This window comes from Nyctereutes procyonoides, unplaced genomic scaffold (assembly GCF_905146905.1).
Source record: "Nyctereutes procyonoides isolate TBG_1078 unplaced genomic scaffold, NYPRO_anot_genome, whole genome shotgun sequence".
NCBI lineage: Eukaryota > Metazoa > Chordata > Mammalia > Carnivora > Canidae > Nyctereutes > Nyctereutes procyonoides.
This window is the reverse complement of record NW_026575155.1, coordinates 6154775-6163334: the sequence shown is the minus strand read 5'-3', so window position 1 is coordinate 6163334 and position 8560 is coordinate 6154775.

Sequence of the window (8560 nt, the reverse complement as noted above, 5' to 3'; positions counted from 1 at the left end):
AGCTGTTTGGCTGGGAGAAAGGCCAGGGGGCTGTGCCTGACATCTCAGCCCCCACGTAGAACTTTCCACCCTGTCCCTCCTTGATAGAAGTCCAAAATAAACAGAGCTACAAGGCAGGAGACTGAGGTTACCAGCAAAAGCTCTGGGTTGCCCTGAAAAAGGGTACCTGGACCCCTTGAAAAACAAGATGCCTAATAGGACTGGAAGGACACTCGCTGCTTGCTTTATGATTTAAAAAATTAATAAAACCACAGCAAAAGGCTGGCAGTGCCCTTGACTTACATGAAGGCGGTTCTTGGGGCTATTGAGCAACCAGCGAATCACTGCCTTAGATTTAATATCTGAGCACAGAAATTGAGTGATGTCAGCCCTGAACTTAGCCTCTCTCATGTACACATAGCCAGTTAATTAAACCAAGAGTACCCACTTGGCCCAACTGAGAACACCTCCCGGCTTTTATCTAAGCCCCCCAGGAACGAAGCAATCAGCTGCATTTTGTCCCTAGTGAAAAGGCTGTTTGCCTGGGCCGGAATCCCACACAGATCCGGCTCTTAGGCAATAGGGCTGAGAGTTCACCCAGCCTTTGGCCAATAACACGTGTGACAAGGCTTCTTTGAGGTTTCAGTAGGGAATGACTCTAAGTTATCCATTCATTTTTTTTTTTTAAGAGCCTTGGGTGCAATCAAGAGAAATATTCCAAATATTTGGAATGAGCAGGACTCAATGTGAGAGGAGCCCTAGGATTTAGCCTCTGAGAATCATCAGTAAGGAAGTCAAAATTCCCAGAATGGTGGGGCCTTTCCCTCCAATATACCAACTGGTAATGTTAACTCACGTCTACACTGCAGAGTAAAGCCGGGCATTGATAGGGTGCACGTCCCCATCCGCATTTGCTGAGGACTTCCTGTGTCCCCAGCACGATACTAAAGCTTTTGCTGGGACAGTTAGGTTTGACATGTCTTACTTTGAAGGACGGGTTGAACAGAAACAATTGTTCTACTAGATCTTCCTTAATTTGGGTTGTACGTGTTTTGAGCTTTTTATTTAAAAAGATTTTATTTATTCATGAGAGACACACAGACAGAGGCAGAGGGAGAAGCAGGCTCCCTGCAGGGAGCCCGATACAGGACTCGATCCCAGAACCCTGGGATCATGACCTGAGCCGAAGACAGATGCTCAACCACTGAGCCACCCAGGTGTCCCCATGTTTTGATACTTTTAAGCAATTTAATGTATTATCTGTTCCTGTCACTATAATTTTTCCTTTCCTCATTCTAAACTTAGAAAGTTGGAACATTGGGGTCGAGAGGATGTGCAAGACTGGCAGGTGGAGTGGACGCAGGGTGTGAGAGTAGTCGAGTCAGGTTGGAGAGCTTGCCTATCTCTCTACCAATCCCCAAACCCTCCTCCTTCTTGGCTCCTTCAAGATGAAGTTCCCGTTAGCCCAAAACAACTTCTAGTCCTGCCAGGCCCCAGTGCCCTCCTCTCCTCTTTGCTCCAATTACATGTATTTGTCATCACCATCACCCCTTAAAAAAATTCTTTTAAGGGAGCCTGACTGGCTCAGTAGGAGGAACACATGACTCTTGATCTCAGGGTCGTGAGTTTAAGCCCCACGTTGGGTGTAGAGATGGCTTTTAAAAAATAAAATCTTTTTAAAAAGTATTTTAAAATGGAGGTATAATTGACAGTAGATTAAATGTCTAAATTTTACAGATATAGCTTGATGACTATCACATACACACCCTCACACACATACTCACACACAACGATCACTCACATCAAGATAGAGAACACATTCCTTCCTGTCAGGTAACCACCTCCACCCTCCCCCCACCCCCAACACACACAGCAAGGAAACCACTATTTCGGCTTCTATCATCACAGATCAGTTTTGCTCAGTTTCAAACCTCAACTAATCTAATCTAATCTAATCTAATCTAATCATACAACACAATATGTATCCTTTTGTGTCTGGTTCTTTATTCACCAGATTGCTGCATGTACCAGTCTTTGTTCTTTTATTTTCCATATGGTGTTCCATTATATGAATGTTCCATAATGCATTTCTCCATTTTTCTATTGATGAACATTTGCATTATTTTCTGGGTTTGGTAATTATGAATAAATGGGTTATGGACATTTTCTTTCTTTCTTTCTTTCTTTCTTTCTTTCTTTCTTTCTCTTTCTTCTTTTTTATATTAAAGATTTTATCTATTGATTTGACAGAGAGAAAGTAAGCAGACAGAGCAGCAGGCAGAGGGAGAAGGAGAAGTAGGGAACCTGATGCAGGGCTTGATCCCAGGACTCCAGGATCATGACCTGAGCCAAAGGCAGCTGCCCAAACGACTGAGCCTCCCAGGTGCTCCTGAACACTTTTTTCCATGTATTTGGTAGACATAAGCACTAATTTCTCTTGAGTATATATCAGCAATAGAATTGATAGATAGCTTTACTAGGTACAACTAAATCGTCTTCAAAAGCATCAGTGCCAATTTACACTCCCACAAAGTACTATATGTATGGCATATTGCAAGAATGGCTACAGTTCTTTTCCGTGTATACACAGGAAAAGCACATGTCTCTGCTGTGCTGCAGATCAGTCTTGATCTCAGGGTCATGAGTTCAAGCCCCGCTTTGGACTCCACACTGTTCATGGAACCTACTTAAAAAAAATAAAAATAGGGAATCCCTGGGTGGCTCAGCAGTTAAGCGCCTGCCTTTGGCCCAGGGCGTGATCCTGGAGACCTGGGATCAAGTCCCATGTCAGGCTCCCTGCATGGAGCCTGCTTCTGCCTCTGTCTCTCTGTCTCTCTGTCTCTCTCTCTCTGTGTCTCTCATGAATAAATAAATAAAATCTTAAAAAAAAATAAAGAATAAAAAATAAATAAAAATAAAAAAGGTACTAGCCAAACCTTTCCATGTGTCCGTGCTCCTGTACCCCTGCCCAGTCCCTGTGTGAATAAAAGCAAGCAAGAGTACCCAGAGCAATCTGGATAATCAGAGACCTCTTGCCCAGTCAACAGCCAACTATCCCCCCTTGGAGCAGAGCACCCTAGCTGGCTGGCTGCTAACTGGAGACCCATGAGTGAGCGTAGCAAAAATCTTATTTTCACTTTACTGAACTGATTTTCAGAATTGTGAGATTTTTGAGCTACATGAATTCTTTTTCCTCTAAAGCACTAATTTTGGAGTGACTTGTTCCACAGAAAAATGTCATTGATAAAATATGAATGTTTCAGTTGCTCTATCTCTTCACCAACCTTTGTTATTGTCAATCTCTGTCATGCTTAGCTATTCTAGTAATGTCTACCGCATTTTAACATTCACTTGTGTACACGTCCTAACTTCCCTTGCTACTCTTAAAAGTTTTTGAAGATGAAGACCACACTTTACACAGTAGCTGTAATATCAGTATTTGTTGACAGCACCAATCATACTAATAGGTGAGACAAGCCAAGCTTATTTCTAAAAACCGGAAAACTTAAGGCTGCAAAGAATAATGTAATTGTCAATGAATCCGGGTCCTTGGCCTAAAAATTATGAAATCAGAGCCCATTCAAATGGTTCTTAGTAATTGTGGAGTGGCATGCATCACACTAACTGGCCCACAGATAACAATGACAAAATCTGGAAAAGATTCGTCATCCACAGTGTTCAGAATATCGTAAACAAAACAAAACAACCCCCTGGAATGACAAAGACACAGGAAAGCTGTGACTTCTGGTGTGGAGAAAATGAAGTCAATTGAAACCAACTCCAAGGTCGTCTAGATATTGGAATTAGCAGACAAGGACCTTAAAGCAACTATTATAAATACGTCCACCAAAGACCTAAACAGGAAACATGACCAGAGTTAATGAACAAATGGGGGAATCTGAGCAAAGAAAGGAAACCTAAAAACAATGATCAAAAAAAAAGAGGAAAATCCAGACTCGAAAAGTATAGAGTCTATAATGAAAACTTCACGGGATGGGCTTAACACAGTAATGAAGATGATAGTAGGTATGGTTGGGGAACATGAGGAGCAATAATTAGAACTTATCCAGGGACACCTGGGTGGCTCACTGGTTGAGTGTCTACCTTTGGCTCAGGTCGTGATCCCCCCCAGGATCCTGGGATCAAGACCCAAATCGGGCTCCTCACAGGGAGCCTGCTTCTCCCTCTGCCTGTGTCTCTGCCTCTCTCTCCGTATCTCAAATAAATAAATAAATAAATAAATAAATAAATAAATAAATAAATAAAATCTTAAAAAAAATAAAAAGGAACTTATTCAATCTAAGAAACCATGAGAAAGATTTAGAAAATGGACAGATTCTGTGATATATGGAACAGATAAAGCAGCCTTGCATATGTATAAGTGATATTCCAAAGGGCAGGAAAGAGAGGATGGGGTAGAAAAAAATTTTTTTAAGGAATAATGGCTGAACATTCCCTAAATTGGGTGAAAAACATAAATTTGGGGATCTAAGATGCTTGGCAAACCCCAAAGGGAATAAATAGGATGAAAATCACATCTAAGCATATCCTACTAGGCAGGGATAAAATTTAACTCAAAGACAGCATAAAGGTGAAAAATCTGCATGTGTTTAATGAGAGAGCACAAAATACATGAGACAAAAACTTAAGGTATTAACAGGAGAGAGGAAAATCTGCAAAGCTGGTTTTTAAACACTGCGAGGGGGGGAATCCCTGGATGGCTCAGTGGTTTGGCGCCTGCCTTTGGCCCAGGGCGCCATCCTGGAGTCCCAGGATGGAGTCCCACATCGGGCTCCTGGCATGGAGCCTGCTCCTGTGTCTCTGCCTCTCTTTCTCTCTCTCTCTATCATAAATAAATAAATAAAATCTTTTAAAAAAATAAATAAACACTGCGAGGTCAATCTTTGATAGAATAATTAGACAAGGGATGCCTGGGTAGCTCAGTGGTTGATGTCTGCCTTTGGCTCAGCTCATGATCCCAGGATCGGGTCCCAGATCGGGCTCCCCGCAGGGAGCCTACTTCTCCCCCTGCCTATGTCTCTGCCTCTCTGTGTCTCTCATGAATAAATAAATACAATCTTAAAAAAAAAAAAAAGAATAACTAGACAAAAAACCCAAAAGGATGTAGAATACATAAAGAACACTATTGCTACGGGCTCATTTGTGTACCCTCCCCATTTATACGTTGAGGTCCTAACCTCCAGTACCTCAGAATGTGACTCTATTGGGGGATAGGGTCTTTCAAGTGGTACTTAAATTAAGATAAGGCTGTGAGGGCATGCCCTAATCCAATATGCTGGTGTCCTTATTTTGTAAGGGGGGAGGTACTTCCTCATACTCTTTAATCTTCATTCCTCAACTCCTAAATTTCTCCCACTTACTTCTTTGGCAGAAGGCCCATATTTGGGTGCTGCATGCCACGGACCTTCTTTTAATAGTATTTTAAATTCATTTTTCGTTTTGTTTTGTTTTTTAAATAAGCTCTGCCCCTAATGTGGGGCTTGAACTCACAACCCCAAGGTCAGGAGTGGCATGCTCTACTGAAAAGGGGAGATAAGGACATGGACACACACAGAGGGAAGGCCATGTGAACATACAGTGAAAGGTGGCTATCTCCAAGCCAAGGAGAGGGGGCTCAGAATGAAACCAACCCTGCTGACATCTTGATCTCAGACTTCAAGCCTCCACCATTGGGAGAAAATTAATTTCCCTTCCTTAACCTACCCATGTTTTGGTATTTTGTTATGACAACCCCAGCAAACTAATATAATTATCAATCGTCTCAACCTAACTGCATAGAACACTACACCCAACAGCTGCAGAATACACATCTTTCAAATATAATTTATACTTTTAGATACTATTAAAAATGTTTACTGCCAGTGTAAAAAAAAAAAGGCTCATAAAGACATAGGGATAAAATTAGCAAAAGCTGTGCAAGACTAAAAAATGCAAAATATTACTGAGAGAAATTAAATAAGACCTAAAACTTAGGGAGAAAAATCATGCTTATGGGTGAAACAATACAAATTCAGTATTATTAAGATATCAGTTGATCCCAGATTGATTTATAGATTCGATGCAATCCCAATTAGAATCTCAGCAACTTTAAAAAAAAATAGAAATGGGCATAATGATACATAGTGTTTTACTAAAATCTTAAAATTCTGCTTAACAGAAGAAACCATTAAGAAAACAAATCGGCAAGCCAGGTACTGTAAGAAAACACAAATTATGGACCCAATAAAGAATTTTTATACAGAATATATAACCCAATAATAAAAAAGCCAACCCAATTTATTTTTATTTTTTTTAATTCTTTTTTTTTTATTTATGATAGTCACTGAGAGAGAGAGAGAGAGAGAGAGAGAGAGAGAGAGAGAGGCAGAGACATAGGCAGAGGGAGAAGCAGGCTCCATGCACCAGGAGCCTGATGTGGGATTCGATCCCAGGTCTCCAGGATCGCTCCCTGGGCCAAAGGCAGGCGCCAAACCGTTGTGCCACCCAGGGATCCCAAGCCAACCCAATTTAAAAGATGGCAATAGACTTGAACAGATACTTCGCAAAGAAAGGTACACAAAGTAGCTAATATACACATTTTTAAAAATGTTTAACATCATTAGTCATCAGGGAAATGCAAATAAAACCAGGAGATATCTCTCTATAAAACAGAATGGTAAAATTAAAAAAAAAAAAAAAGACAGTGCTGGGGTGCCTGGGTGGCTCAGTTGGTTGGATACCCAACTCATGATTTCGGCTCAGGTCATGATCTCAGGGTTGAGCCCCCTCAGGCTCTCTCTGTGCTCATCAAGGACTCTGCTTGAGATTCTCTCCCTCGCCTGTCCCCCACTCTTTCTCTTGATCAAATAAATGAATGAATCTTAAAAAAAAAAAAATACAGACAGTGGTAAGTTAGAACAACTGGAAATCTCAAACATTGCTCCTGGGGATGCAAGATGGTACAAATACTTTGAAAAGACACTGGGCACATACAGCCTGATAGAGTACTATTCCATAGGTGTGATGCTGGAAAGGGCAAAACCATGCAAAAAACATTTTTTTAATTGGTTGCCTCTGGGTGTGGCAGTTGTGGAGATACTGGGGAGAGACCAAAGGGAACTCTCTGGGGATAATGGTGTTTTCTTTTTCTTTCTTTCTTTTCTTTCTTTTTTTTTTTTTTTTTTTTTTTTGGTGTTTTATTTTTCAACACAGATGTGAATTACATACATATGTACACTTTTTCAAAATTCATTGAATTGTACACTTAAGATTTGTGCTTTCCAGGGGTGGCTGGGTGGCTCAGTTAGTTAAGCAGTCATGGTTTTGGGTCAGGTCATGATCTCGGGGTCATGAGATGGAGCCTTGCATGCAGATCTGTGCTGGGCATGGACACTGCTTAAGATTCTCTATCTCCTTCTCTTTCTGCTCCTCCCCCACAGCTCTCTCTCTTTAAAAAAAAAGGCAAAAACAAACAAAAAGATTTGTGCTTTTCACGGTATGTAAATTTTATCTGATCTGTAAACAAAATAAATGCTGTTTTAAAACAGCTGTTTCCAAAACAAAACCAAAAAGTACTTAATTCAATTGCCTATTTCTAAAGAATTATATCGGTAAACTATCAGAATTTACACTTCCATTTTAAGGAATTCTTCATGAGTCCAGTTTGTCAGTAAGGTGTTACAGAGTTCTGCTTGACAGTACCCCACAACTCTGCTGAGCCCACCTGTTGGATGATCTGGAACCTAGTCTCTTCCCTGGGTCCACCACCTCCTGGGAAGTGAGGCTGGGACAAGGCCTTCAGAAGTTTATAGACTTTCCTTTAGGAAAGTCATCAGATTTGTATAAGAATATCTATGGATTGAAATTAAGAGGTTGGTTGGGGTTTAGGGGAGGATTTTCACATCTTTATGTAGCCTTTTTAAAATCAAGGTATTGATTTTAGGAAAATCAATTCAAGGAAATTCAAATCAAGGAAAATCAAATCAAGAAAAAATGTACCTTTTTCTTTTCTTTCTTTCTTTCTGGATTATTTATTTCCTTCAGGATTCTCTACAGAGACAGAGCTAATAGGAGATATATATGGAGATTTAGGAGAGATAGATAGGTGGATAGATAGATGGATCCCATATAGATAGATCCCAATAATATATATCATCGTGTGCAAACTGGAGGTCTGGAAAAGCCAGTGGTGTTGTTCAAAAGCCTGAGAGCCAGTGAGCTGATGGTATAGATTCTAGAGTCAGACTGAAGGTCTGAGAGCCATGCAGGAGATCCATGTCCCAGTTCCCTGGCTGGATAGGGAATGAATGAATGCAAGCTTTTTGTTCTCTCAGGCCCTCAGTAGATTGAAACCATCCACCATCTACATACAATCCTCCTATGTAGGATTTGAATCCACTGATTCAAATGCTAATCTTTTCTGGAAGCACACAGACACACCCAAAAATAGTGTTTAATCAGTTATCTAGGCCTCCTGTGATCCAGTCAAGAAGACACATAAAATAAGTCTTTACACCTTCCTTCCTCCCATCCTTCCTTCCCTCTTTCCTTCCTTCCTCTCTTCCTCCCTTCCTTTCTTCTT